The sequence below is a fragment of the Thermobia domestica genome, chromosome 5 (assembly GCF_964235325.1).
Source record: "Thermobia domestica chromosome 5, izTheDome1.hap1.1, whole genome shotgun sequence".
Classification (NCBI taxonomy): domain Eukaryota; kingdom Metazoa; phylum Arthropoda; class Insecta; order Zygentoma; family Lepismatidae; genus Thermobia; species Thermobia domestica.
This window is the reverse complement of record NC_137458.1, coordinates 173,975,044-173,989,116: the sequence shown is the minus strand read 5'-3', so window position 1 is coordinate 173,989,116 and position 14,073 is coordinate 173,975,044. Positions and strand designations below refer to the sequence as shown.

The 14,073-nt window shown below is 37.8% G+C and overlaps 1 protein-coding gene across 5 annotated transcripts in view; it reads left to right on the top strand.

The window, feature by feature from the left end:
• LOC145686285 (protein argonaute-2-like) overlaps positions 1-14,073 on the top strand; it is a 279,317-nt gene that overhangs the window by 103,788 nt on the left and 161,456 nt on the right. The window lies entirely within an intron of this gene.

The following is a 14,073-nucleotide window of genomic DNA, read 5'->3' as shown; positions in this document are numbered from 1 at the left end:
GTCTCTGAAGCAGTTTTGCCCAAGCGAACGCAGAATTTGATGGATCGTCCGCTCCATTTTTCGTTTTTTATCCCGTGAACAAAATAAAAAAACACACTTCGTGCAACGATCGATCCTCATTCATCGGGGCCGCGGTGGCTCAGTGGTAGAGCGTTCACCTCTGGTGCTTGGGGTCCCGGGTTCAATCCCAGCCCCCGCCAAGTGAACTTTGTGGTGGACAAACACCGTGTGCGTAGGTTTCCTCGGGGTTCTCCCGTTTCCTCCCACTTTCTTCATTCCACCATTTCATTCATTACTCATCATCACCGTCTCCTTTAGCCTAACCGGCATAATCGTGGGACGTAAAACTCAAAGATTTAATTTCATTTATTTTCTATCCTCATTCTCTCACTGCTCAGAAGCGACTGCCGCACGATACGATGCTTAGGTAAGACCCACCACCACCGATACCACCCACTGAAAGCGCTTTGGTGGAGGCTGGAGTGTTGCGCGGCGGCCAGTCTCAAACTTATTATTTCTTGGACAAACCCTGTACATGTATAAGTTCATTCATTTATTTATTCTCGAATTTTGGCTCACTTTCTGTCAGAATTTTTACCACACACACAACCGAGCAGGGAGATGAAATGAAATGAAATCTTTGAGTTTTACGACCCACGGTATGCCGGTTAGGCTAAGGAGACGGTGATGACGAGTAATGAATGAAATGGTGGAATGAAGAAAGTGGGAGGAAAGGGGAGAGCCCCGAGGAAACCCACGCACACGGTGTTTGTCCTCCACAAAGTTCACTTGGCGGGGGCTGGGATCGAACCCGGGACCCCAAGCACCAGAGATGAACGCTCTACCACTGAGCCACCGCGGCCCCAACCGAGCGGAGAGTTTACTACCTATCTACCCATCATTTTACCTTATAACCCCATGGATACGTTATAGAACATTTTCCGTCCTAAATTCAGCATTGTACCCAACTCAGGATAAAATTTGAAACTTACTGGAGAACAGTAAAGAAGAAACTTTTTTTAACGCAAGTAAGCTAAATGAAGCTGCTCTTCCCTTATGTAATAGGAGAAAAGAGGAATATTTTCTTTGAGTTTGTAATCAGTAAAATTAACTACTAACTAACTAACTCTATGGCCTATGGAGCCCGGAGGTTCAATGCCGCGTTCACAAAAGCTCTCCACTGACTTCTATCCTTAGCTAACTGCATCCAGTTTCTATTCTGTATTCCAATCTCTGTGAGATCCATCTTAATATTGTCCTCCCATCTGCGCCTAGGTCTTCCTAATGGTCGTTTTCCGATTGGTCTTCCAGTCAAGACATTGAAAGCGTCTCTACTTTCTTCCATTCTAGCTACATGACCCGCCCACCTAAGCCTCCTAGACTTGACGACCCTAACAATGTTGGGTAAACCGTATAAATTATGTAGTTCCTCGTTATGAAGTTTCCGCCATTCCCCATTCTCGTTCCTCTTGGGTCCGAATATTCGTCTCAGGATCTTGTTCTCAAATACTTTCAGTCTATGTTCTTCCCTCAGAGTAAGTGACCATGTTTCGCAGCCATACAGAACAACAGGCATGATTATCGTTTTGTATATTTTAAGTTTCAAATTCCTCGACAGAATTCGCGACGACAAGAGATTTTGAACCGAATAATAACACGAATTCCCTTCTTTTAGTCGACATTTAATTTCTCCGTGAATATGATTTTCCTCTGTTAATATTGATCCTAGATATTTGAAACTATCCACTTTATCAAAAGAAGTATTTAATATTTTAACGCATCCATAATTTGCTGTATTCCGGTCCCGACGCACTTCCATGTATTTAGTTTTCCCTGCATTTACTTCTAAACCCATGTCCCTGCAAGCGTTTAATAAGATCTCTGCATTTCTTTCTATTGTTTTCCTATCATCTCCTATTAAATTTACATCATCAGCATATGCCATAACCTGGTGAATACCGTTCAACTGTAGGCCCTGGTTGCTATCTTTGATTTTCCTTATAGCGTATTCCAGAACGAAGTTAAATAATAATGGCGACAACGCATCTCCTTGTTTCAGGCCATTTTCGACGTGAAAGCTCGTGGACAAAAATTTTCCTACCCGGACTTTACTTTGGGATTCATTTAAACATATCTTAATTAATCTAATTAGCTTTCTCGGTATTCCAAGTTCTGCTAGAACGTTGTATAATGTTTCTCTCCTTACCAAAATTAACTACAATTTAGATAAATATTAGTAAACAAACGGCAAATTTCCACTCCGGCGAAAGTAGACGATGAAAACAGGATATTATCGTTCATAATACGATTGTTTTGCACTAGCATGGCAAGGCCTTAATGAATCATAATACAATTTTATTCTTCTTCATAGTTTCAGGAAAAAGATGAACTACTTCCTGTATAAGAAACTACTTTTTCCCTCTTTCTCATAATAAAAGAAACGAAAAAAAAAAATCCAGTTATGAATACGGTCAGTAGTGGCGTGGTGACATTCTGTGAGAATTGTCACAATGTACCATTACCACCTAGTCTCGGGAAGAAACAAAGGCATATTATTAAACATTTCAGTATAAAACAAACAAAATTATAAATTTTATTAGTGATATAATGTGGAAGTTTGAAATCTTAAGAGTTCCTATGAAACAATAGTCTATGGCATTTACATTCAATAATAAAGATCATGTCTTGCCGATTAGCCGCGTTACGTGAGAACGTACTTCCATCAATAATAAATGAAAATGAAATTACGTACATATAAACAAGATATGAATGAAGTCTTAAGATCATGTGTAAATACTGTTATGTTTTTTAATGAATTATATATATATATATATATATATATATATATATATATATATATATATATATATTTGTTATTATAATAAGTTAAGTCGTGTTAAACAAAATAATGTGCAGTGTTATTTGATGTAATAGAAGTATTTTATATAATTTCGAATTTTATGTGCTCCTCCGAATGGTATTCAAACAGTGAATTGTGCACATTAGTATAAAATTTGCGATTTGACTCGAGGCAAATATTGTATAACCTATTATTATTTGTATAATATTTACGTGGCACAATTATTCAGTCGTCATCTAGTGTCTATAGCATGTGTATTTAGCTGACCCTCACATAGTTTCTTCTCATTTTCTGCGTCTTCACAGGAACAAGTTAGCCTGTTTATCCTTATAACCTATTTATTTATTTATTTACCTCCGAAGCATTCTGTTGTTTAATGATGTTTCTAGTTCTCCCTACTCTCTCGATCTAACAAGGTATTTAGCAAAACTACTTATAGTTGTACTGTGAGTAATGTAATTGTTTTCTTTTTTTCTGGTAAGAGAATAGATATTGTAAAACTCTGTCCCATATAGGATATAGGTAGAGCGAGGTTATAAAAAGAGTGTCCGGAATCGACTCCCACTGCCGGCTTTTTATTATAAAATTCACTGAAAACAGTATTTTATAGAAATACTACAAAGATATTTTCTCTATACTTGTGAGATTGAAAACAGGTAGTCTTTGACCGAGAGGTCGCAGACAGGATCTCCACAAAGCTCCTTAGCAGGCTAGGCAGAGTGGCGAAGGTTTTCTCAAAGCTTCATGGCAAGCAGTGAGGAGGTTAGTGGTTACAGAGCCCCGAAGCAGGCTAAGCCAGGTGAAAGGAAAAGGCAAGAGTCTCGAAGCAGACTAGGAACTTGGGGATAGGTTACTTCTAATGTTCCGAAGCAAACAGTAGGAAGGACACCAGAGAACTGGTACTGGTTCACAGTCGGCTGCCGAATTTATAGGTCCCCAGACGGTGGTGGCGCTGCTGCTTCGATGTCGTCATCTGCTTCGTGGGAAGAGCTAGAAGTCCGTCGTCTGCTGGTTGTAGTGGATCCACGTAGTGCGTAGAATCTTGACGTAAAACCATGTGATGATGTTTATAAACAAGCGTAAAGTGTTGTTTGTACACAATTCCACATGGGATATTACAATATAAATACAGGCTTTTCAAAATGATTGTCGGGGTTTGGTCATTGTTGCATTAGATCTGGCAAATTAGCAAAGTTGACGGATACGTATGTAAGTGTAACGTAAATAAACAGGGTTTTATTCATAATTTGTTTCGATACTTCTTTCTAGATTCCTCCGATATCTATCGGTTTTGCAGTTTTGCAGAATGCCTGATATGGTTAGTGTAAGGTTTTTTGTGTTCTTGAGTATCACACCACGAAGTTCATTACGGTTACGCAACGAAATTTCCGTACGCAATAGGAGAAAGATGCATCATCTGACAATTCCATTAGAAGGTGGTACACACAGTTCAAGGGAAGTGGTTGCATTTGCAAGGGCAAAGGCAATGGTGGTAAACCTTCAGTGTTTGAAGATGATGTATGAAGAAATCGATTCCTGTTGGATTCAGGGAACTTGAAATTCCGCCCACAACGTTATGGCGTACTATACTTAAATGTCTTATCCATAAGTCCATACCAAACAAGTCTCATCCATAAGTCCATACCAAACAAGTCTCACTCAGATGCTAACACCCCACAACTCTCGTGTATGGGAGAAGTTTTGCACTGATATGCAAGTGCTCATTTCTGAGGATTACAACTTCTCCGAGAACCTGTTTTTTTTTTTATAGACAAGGCGACATCTTATGTAAATGAAAGGTAAACACACACATTGAGTTCGGTGAGTTAGTTCAGGACTCCCCAAAAGTGAATTGTTTCGCACTGTTTCAAGAGAAAAGATTCTTTTTCATGGAGAAAACGCTTACAGGTTTCAATTTCCTCGATGTGTTGACTGAGTAATTATTCCTTAACGGGATGAAGATAGTAACATCTATATCATGCAGTTGTATGGAGCCCCCAGCGGGGTGAGATCATTCTTGAACAGAAACTACCATATCGTTGGATTGGACGCGGAAGTGATGAGATGATAAATTTTTGGCATGGTAGCCACGTTCTCCAGAGCTTTTCTCTTGCGATTTCTTCCTCTAGAACTATGTTAGAGATGCAGTTTACTACCACTGTTACCGTGTACAGTTGACAAGCTGAACGCGCATAAGCAAGGCCACGTATACTGTTACACGTGAGATGCTAGGCTATGTATGGCAAGAAATGGACTATTACCTAGATCTCTGCAGGGTTACCAGAGATCACATTAAACATTTGTAATAGTTCACAACGATACTTGGGTGAGTTTCTGTTATTTTGCGTGTATTTGTATGTACGTATCTTCATTATATAAAGTACAGTGCTTGTCTGTAACTCCGGTAATCATTTTGAGAAACCCTGTATAAATAAAAGTTAGAATGAATGAAAGATGCATGGGAAACAAACATGTGTGCCATTTCAAACCACCCAGAATACATACAATTGTTTAGAATCTCTTACATTTTTCTTCAAATATTTATTGGCAATGTTTAATACATACATCTGTATTACCAGATAGCCTAATAATACGCATACTTGAAGTTCTATGTACTGTTTACAAATCAGTTCACTTTATCCTGCCTTTCACAGGTAGGCACTAGTTAACAACTGCTGTCGACTTCTCTCTCTTTAATAAAGATGTTGAATGCGTTCATTGCAAAGCAGCACCAATAATAGAAAATGGTGAAGAAAAGAGTTTTGTTCACTCGTTTGGTGTTCTCTTCTAGTAAAACTTTCAATATCACAAAACCAGTATTTTTTAACGGAAAATACTTTGAAATTTCACTTATTCCAACTTCATATTTCCGAGTATACTTTTCTACACATAATATATTATGCTGGCAAATGAAATAAATAAAGAAAAAAATAACTAAATAAAAAAAATATAAATCGAGGTTTTGGAACAATATTTTTTTAGGTTAAAAATGACTAAGAAAGAGAGTTTCTAAACTGTAAATTTCGTTTCAGAAAATCTGGAAAGTAGATTTAGAACCCTTTGAAGGTGTGACTTTCAACGAAATTGAAAGTACCGTAACCAGAAATAACAAGTTATGGCAGAATAAATATTTCAAGTTGTTCAATCCAGAAAATGGTAAAATACTTAAGTTGATCGAAGTATTTTCAAACGCACGTAAACAGTGAAAATTTTTCGTACAACAGTATGTACTACAGATAACTATCAATTTAGTGGAAACATCTTGATTGGAAACACATCATATGTCTAGGTTTACAACAGTCAAGCTGCTACTGCAACGGCGGGTTGTCAAACTCTGTATTACGCGAGTAGTAGTAGAACGGTAGTGTACAGCAAGCAGAGTAGACGGTTATAGTAAAAAATGGGCGACATCTTTTAATTTCCAAAGCGGAAAAATTGCTGGTGTTTGATTATGTAGTTCAAGTGTAACGAAAGTAGGAAGAATTGAGTGTGTTGCGAGGGACAGTGTCCAAGGTGATGGTGGCTTACAAGCCTCATGGCAAAAATCTTCGGTAGGGAGGAACAATAATTGGAAGAAAACCCTTAGTAGCAACCTCTGCCGAACATTAAAGTGGATTGTCACTCAGAACCATCGTGCAACTGCAGTGCGGATGCGGGAGAAGCAGTTCGTCCTATAACCATTGTCGATAATCAGGGTTTGCCGTCCGAGTTGCATGACACGGACATATGGGGTCGAGTTGTAGGGATGAAACCGCTGATAAGGAACCATAACATTTTAGCACGGCGCTAATAGTGCTGCGAACATGCAACGTGGATGGCTGATAACTTTAAATGTGTGATATGGTCGGATGAGTTATAGTTCACCTTTTACAAAGAAAAAAAAAAATTTTTTTTGTGTATCGAACTCCAAAGAAGCGTATGTTCTTCAGTATCTCCGCCCAACCGTGAAACATGGCAGCGGTTCTGCGTTGCTGTTGGCCGCAATATCCTGGTAGCAGTGGGAGCAATCTCATGACGGTGATCCGTTATTATGTCACCATTTTAAAGGACCATGTGTATTCTGTGATCCAGATGTTTCCTGGCCATGATGCCATATTCCAGGATGAAATGCGCTCATTTATAGAACTGGAGCTGTTCCCAGCGTGATATAAGAAACATCGGAATTAAGTTGAACATCAATTCGGGCCGCCCAATCCTTGGACGTGAACATAATTGAACATTTGCGATCCCCTCTGAAAACACGAATCCGATACAGATTTCCGTGTCCATCCTCTCACGGAATTGAGTGATGCACTGCACGCGCGATGTAGTATTTTAGTGCTACCATTCATGACCTCTGTGACTCCATTTCACGTCTCATTAGAGTTGTTCTGAGGGCGGAAGATGGTCCAACGATATTACTCTGGTAAGGTTCACTTTTTCTTAAGTGTTTCAATAAACTCAATACATATACATACAGGGTGTAACTAAAGATCGTTTACAACGCTTGAGAGGTGATTCCTCACACGGAAATAAGCAAAAAGTTTATGTGGCATTTTCTTATAAATTCGGCGTCATTTCCGAGTTACAAGCTGTCGCAAATGGCGGCAAAACGACGTGTGACACCTCATTACGGAGAAAGGAAAGGTACAACAGCAAGCGGGTGTACACAGTTTAGAGAGAGTAATGCCTGAATAACATAATGGTGTCAGAAACAAGGCAGTAGGGGCGCGGCACAAGGAGTTCCTTTTCTGCATCCATTTTCCGTATGTCAGTCTGTCCACATAAGAAAGTCCCCTTTAAGAAATTCCTTGTGCTGCGTCCCTACTGTCTTGCTTGTCACACCATTATGTTATTCAGGAATTACTTTCTCTAAACTGTGTAGACCCGCTTGTTGTTGCACCTTTCCTTTGTCCGTAATGAGGTGTCACACGTCGTATTACTGCCAGTTGCGACAGCTTGTAACTCGAAAACGACGCCGAATTTAAGAAAATGTCACATAAACGTTTTGCTTGTTTTCATGTGAGGAATCACCTCCCGAGCGTTGTAAACGACCTTTAGTTACACTATATATATATAGATAGATAGATAGATAGATAGATAGATAGATAGATAGATATAGATATATAGATAGATATACTCCACTAGCGCTATCTGTAATGTCATAAATAACATTGTCAAGTGGAGAGAAATTTGTGTTCTGAAATTGAAAGACCTGATCGTTATTAGTTTTTTTTTCTTCGTTCCACACTTCTTTCTGGTCTGATTTTTTGGAGATTATATTCACCAATCTACTGCCATATATTTTGTGGGCTTGGAATATTTTAATGTGATAGGTGTGAAGTGATCATGTAGAACAATTACGAGTAATGTGCGTAGGAGAATATGAGTCACCCTTAGGAAAAGAAAAAAGATACACAATTTGTTAGTTAACAGTGTATTTGTTATCTATGCAGTTCATAAAGAAATGATTTCTTCCAGCAAAATTAAAACTCAGTTATTATGGCAACGAATGACGTTATCTTTTAGGCCTAAATTTTTTTCATTTTCTCGAAAACTACACATGAAAATTTGCCCTCAGGCATGTTATCGTGTTCAAGTATGTTATAGCGAACATACAGCCAGAATGGGCTAAATTATAAGTTTATTTTTTAAAACAATTTTTATTAGTAAGAAATTAATATTTCTTGGTTGGAACAGTAAACATCCGGACAAGCTTTGTGATTCTAGAATAAACTGTTAATCATGGAAAACAACGAACCTAATTCCAGAAACCAGCACACGGATGTTACAGTAGCACACTTTCACCAACTTAAAATTAAAATCCATATGAGTAAACAAGGATGCTTATCCGTATAAAAGCAAAATTTTAGAAAGTTTACTCGTCCAGTTCATAACTATTCATAACTCCGTGCCGAGCGTCGCTCAAGGGAACCCGACGCCTTTATTTTGGTGATGTAGATGCCAGCATTTGTAGACCAAGAAGCTGAGTCGGGGTGCGTCCAAGTCTCGAAAGACGTCACCACATAAGACGGCCTCCAGGGAGGACTTCAAGCTCAAGAGTCCAGTTCCATAGGAGAAGACGGCGAAGGGCAGCCGTCAGCCAGTTCGAACTCAGGACCACGACGTCCCATGCCGAGTAGCGAGATCCTGCGAGTCTGCGAGGCGACGCCTAGGAAAGAAGAGGAAGAGTCTTCCGGCGGGTTCGAGCAAGAACTTTCACAGTCAAATGCAAGTTCTTAAGTGCGTCGTAAAATATCCAGCCAAAAGTGTCAGCAGCGAGCCCAGTGCCTTTGGACAACATTAAGCATATAAAACGTGAGTGAGCAAAACCATATTTTGATTCGTTCTCAAAGAGGTTTGTTTGAGGGAAAAGGAAGCGGATATTCTATTTACACACATAGCCTTGCCTTGGCATGTTTTGATTTATTAGTCTCATCGGGTAGCTTTCAGCTAACGAGACGACCGGTCAAAAACCGAAACCCTTCAGGTCAATGTGTTGACCAGCTTTAGAAATTATAATTATCCCCTTTTATCTTTAGAACTCCGGATCTTTCATCAAAATTCATTTCATCTTTTCATCATCATCACCCTTTTGTAATAAAATACAAAATTCGATTTTCTATCTTTTATTTAAGCAACCTGCATCATCCTGATGCGTAGTTTATAAATTAAACATTTATTCAAGCGTAACAGATTACATTACTGAGCTTTTACTCCTTTGGTAATCGGGAGTGTAACTTAGTTGCTCTTAAAACTCGTATAGATATTCTAAATAGCTCAGAAATCTACTTAGTATCATTATATTGTGTATATTGTGTATTCTACAACGTAAATTTTGTTGTAATGTGGTCTGTAGACTATGTCTAATTTTTGGACGATTTTAGTTAAATAGAAATAAAAGTGGAAGAGTTAGTAGTAATTTTAAAACATAGCCTATCTTATTAATTATACCATGTACTGTCGTCTTGCTAGTGTCATTATGAAGAACTTAATGAGGGTATATTTCAGTATGCGTTTCGCCTCAATTAATGGCATGTTTCTTGTGTAGCATCAATCTTTACGTTTACAAACAAACTAGTTTTTCTCCTTTGTAAGCGAGGTAACGGTGATAGTCTAGGAACTACATTTCATCAAATCAATCATGTTCCCTATGTATTTGGCAACTATAGGTTAGAGTCTAAACAATCTTTCTGTTTGTGTTCCCCGTATACAAGTTTGCAATACTGTTGTGTGCGATGTATTCGCCATTTGATACATAGATATTCGTTGTTATTTTTAATTCTCAATATGTAACAATTTGATATAATGCTATTTGAAAACATAAATTTCCATCGTTTAAGTACATTACGTTATTTATTATATCGATGATATCGCTTGTGAATAGCAGAATAGCATGTATTGTATTGCCAAAGTAGCTTATTGTTTGATTACTTACATTTGAAGATGTTTTAAATGTTGAAGATGTTGGATTTATCGTAAAATCGTTTGGATCCAGTCGTTATAGTACCATAACGTAGACAATGTTTTCCGTCGGAAGCTACAACTCTGGAAAAATTCATATCTTCAAAGAGTGTACAAGTCCGCTTTTCAGATTTTCTAAACTCATTTTGCAGTTGGAAAGCATTCCTTGTAAATAGAATTCCGAAGTTGGATTGTCGGACGACACCCAGACTACAACTACCCAACTTCATCCGTGAGTTTGTGCGGAACATTGTGAGCAGTGGAAGCGTACACACCTATCCGGGCTTTGCCTTTCCGAATATTGAAGTGTTACCGATTGTAAAGATAGGACTCAAATTTAAAAATTAAAAAATGAATATAAAAATACTAATCCTTTACCAAAAAATGTATTTATAGTTAAGTCATATGTATTGAAAAGTCGAATACACTAAATAATGCTTTTTAATTGGGAGGGATCATTCTAATTTCAAAATGCAGTAAAATATGAGAAGTAGTAAAAATAGAAACATTATGTTTAACTGTGTAAACAATATATCTATAAAGCACACGATGTCGGCCCGCAAGCAGTGGATTATTTTAGAACAAGCAACTGGCGAATGTCTGATGAAGGTAAAGTTAATTTGCCGAAACTGTAACGCTGCTATTTATTAGTATATGTTTTGGTCAGCATTTGTCTTTTACTTTATATCTAGGTACAAGAAGTTCCAAAGCTTGAATGAGTAGTACAAAAAAATGTTTGTATGCGACTTTAGTCGAAAACATCTAATAATGGAGGTGGGGAAAGTTCAGGGTATTGTGGAATTCGTTGTAGGATGGGTACACTAAATTAAACAGACAGACAGACTTCTCATAGGGTTCAAAAGCTCAATACAAGGAAAAAGTTTATCTTCGATTTTAGTCGGAAACGCAAATAAATTAAATAATACTACATAATAAACAATAATGGCAAAGTTAATTATGTTAACAGACTTCAGTAATGGCTAAAGGTACTACTTCCACTGTTTAAACTGTTTCATTTGTTACACGTTGTTGCGAGTGATAAAGGGTCATGATAACACTTTTTTGTTCTAACAGGGAAGCCCACATTAAACTTTGCAATGCAAAGTTTGTCAGTTATTTTATTCAGTGTAGCAACAGGGTGTCTACTGGTCATGAAAATCATGAAAAAGTCATATATTTTGCTTAGTGGTCATGAAAGCCATGAAAAAGTCCTTTATTTACCCAACTGGTCATGAAAATCTGAAATCTCAGAGTATATTTTTATACTTCATACTTTTATATCTCATACTGCATGTACTGAAACAGTTGTGTCAGGTCAGTAATTGTGAGAATTTCCCCCACCAGTTAGTGCTGGCTAACTGGTACTTTACTGTCTTCCTAGCTGCTCCCCATTTCATCTTCTAGTCTCTGTAATATAGTAACAACTTTTTACTGTCCAACTTTCTGATCTGCTATTTCTTTACTTCTAAGAAATGTAAATTGTGTATCTTTGGGCCTTTAGACTTATGCAAATAATATTATTCGTTTGAGTTTGCAGATTTTAAATTTGATCTATTTTTTTAAAACGAATTTCTTTTATAATTTGTTTTGTCTTTGGGCAGTTCTCTGAGTGCTTAATTTCAGACAAATTTCTGCTAGATGGATAATTATACTCAGAATTAAAACTTCAAATACAGTATAGAGTGATTCACTGGTAAGAGCATGCCCGTATTTAGGTAAGTGCTATTCTGTGCTCGAGCACAAGGCGGCAGAATTTTAGATTCTTTCTTTAAGATTCACAATAAGTGATATTTAAGACTAGCAACCCGCATAGTTCCGTGCAAGCACGAGAAAATATGTTAATGTTTTTAATTCGCTCTAATTACAGTAGTTACTAATTAGCTATCTTATCTGAAAAAGTCATCCTCTCCTACCCCCACCCCAAGGGGTGACGATGAACTTGAATATCATGAAAACTGATATCGTTAAACTCAGACACCTCGAAAACTATGAATTTAACACTAATATCGGTCGTTTTTGATTACTTTTAAAATCTCGCCCCCCTCCCAACCTCACTCCTAGAGAGTGGAGTATGACCTTGAAGTTGAATTGGATTAAAAGTCACTATTTATCTCAGCGATCCCTAAAATTATGAATACTTTGGAAAGAGCTTAAAAGTATATGACTAGCTTAAAAGTATATGAAAGTATCCAGACTCTATGTAAATTTTTTACATATAAAGCTTTATGAAATGTTTTTTACTAAACTCACTGTGATCTTTAATTATGTGATAAGTTCAAAATAAACAATGTCAAAAACACTGCCTGTTTTTTTCTTTTTTTTTTAATTCCATATTTTACTATTACAATGATAAGAGTAAATATTTAAGAAATTCAAATGGCATAACGATTGATTAAGAATTAATAGTGTGCATTTTCTCGAGACAGTAAATTAAACCCTACTTGAATAAATTACATCCCAGTATTGAAAGAAAGTGCCCCCTGTGGATGAGTGGTTAAGCTCGTTGCCTTGTAATCAAGGGGTCTCGCGTTCGATTCCTGTTGGGGACAGAAGTGGTTCGGATCCCACAATAAGCTGGAGGCCCCGTCCTTAGTACGTCATCATCATCCCATTTAAGGCAATGGTAAACTATCATGGGTTCACCATGTCCAGGAACCATCGGATCAAACACCTGCCTATAGTTTTTCTTTTACTTTGAGATTGGAGTTTAATAATGCCTGGAAAGTGCAAATTTAGTGAGGCGTGGTTCAATGCTGACCCATTATGGAAATTGTGGCTACGACCAGTGACAGACGACAAATACAAAGCATCTTGTTCTGCCTGCAGTTCAACTTTTGATGTTAGTTGTAGTGGCATTGCTTCAGTTGCGTGCTAAGGGCAAAAAGCACTGTGAACTTGCTTCTTCTTTGGTGACAGGCAAGCAGAGATTATTACCTTTTAAGGACCCTGCTGAAGCTGCAACCAGCAGCTCTGTTTCATTACCAGGAAGAGAATCACATGATGTAGAACTGAGCACTGCATCTGCTGGTTGTGCAACTTCTATGCATAACTCAAGCATCAAGCAATTCATGATTGGTGATGAAGTAACAAAAGCTGAAATTTTGTGGGCATTATTCAAAGTTTCTAGTCATTCATCAGATCGCAGTGTAGCCGCTGCATCGAACTTGTTTTCTGTTATGTTTAGTGACAGCGCCATAGCTCAGAAATTCCATATGCAAAAAGATAAGCTAGCATACATGATAACCTATGGTTTAGGTCCCTACTTCCAGAATTTGGTTGTTCGTGAAGTTAAAACTTCTTTATGGTACGCCGTATCATTTGATGAGAGTCTAAATAAAGTGGCTCAGCGAGGACAAATGGATATTGTTCTTCGGTATTGGAACAGTGACGCAAATTCTGTATCAACAAGCTGTTTGACGTCTGCCTTTCTTGGACACTCAGCGGCTGTGGATTTAAGTGAAGCATTTAGAATAGCTTTGGGGAATTTTGGACTTTCTCTCAACAACATAATCCAAATTTCTATGGATGGTCCAAATGTCAACCACCGATTTTTGACAGATATGAAGAACATGTTGAAGGATGAATTATCTCCAGACAATCCTGAAATGCTTCACACAGGGACTTGTACATTGCACACTGTACATGGTTCATACAAAACTGCTCATGAAAAAACTGGATGGGAAATGCACACATTTTGTCGCTCAGCTTATTATCTCTTTAAGGACTTTCCCAGCAGAAGAGCTGATTTTATTCATTATTCTGGATCAACA